We start from the raw sequence: 926 nt of genomic DNA, 5'->3' as shown, positions 1-926 counted from the left end.
CGACACAAAGCAAAGGTACAAAGTTAGTTTATTTGAAAGAAGTGAATTTCAATTTAGAAGAAAGAGGTTGACACCTTTGAAATTCTATTGTTTTGGATTTGCTTTGGAATTTTATTTTGAGAAAATTGAATAAAAAAAACTCATCATAAATAGATAAAAAGAAAAATTAAGTGTATAATTTTTTTATTTAAAAGAGTAAAATTTAAATCCCTTTTATCTCAATTATAAAAAAACGATAAATAGTTGTCAACTTGTTGACACTTTTGTCTCAATTTAATTTAGATAATGTTGAGAGAATTATTGCAAATTGCTTTAAGTCGCTTTCTTTCTTCTTTGGTTTTTGGTTTTTTTAACCCAATCTAAAAGTCATTTTCGAAACAAACAAGAGAAGACAAATAGAAGGTAAAGGAATCCAAAGATAGGCCAACTTGATTTGGATAATGTTTGCTTTGTCATTTCGTCCAAAAAGACTAAACAAGGGGGACGTCTCTGAATTGAATATGCAGAGCATTAAATTTCTGAGCACAAATACAGCAAATTGAAGATGAAAATGGGACAGATTTTCAATGCAGTGGACCATATATATAGCAGCAGCAGCATATGCTTTCTGATTCCACACAATGGAATAAAGATATTTCCCTAGCTTCAGCACATATCTATGGTCCATTTGCTTAAGGTACACTTCCTAGATGTACAAACATTATAGGACGAGTGCTTAAGACTTTAATTTTCTCCACCATGAGCTGATTCAGTAGTTTGAATCAAAGTTTTGGACAGAAGCTTAATGTCAATAAAAGATTATTGGTAAGATTCAAATTAAATCACTAACTTGTCTTTGAGATATCAAGCAGGCAGAGCACATTGGAACTGATAATGACTTACAATGGCCGAAATGCTGAAGGACTTGACCAATTCACCATAACCAG

The sequence above is a fragment of the Theobroma umbraticum genome, unplaced genomic scaffold (assembly GCF_002168275.2).
Source record: "Theobroma umbraticum cultivar Fairchild unplaced genomic scaffold, ASM216827v3 scaffold_67.0, whole genome shotgun sequence".
Taxonomy (NCBI): Eukaryota; Viridiplantae; Streptophyta; class Magnoliopsida; order Malvales; family Malvaceae; genus Theobroma; species Theobroma umbraticum.
The sequence above is the reverse complement of the archived record's forward strand: the minus strand, read 5'-3'. Positions refer to the sequence as shown.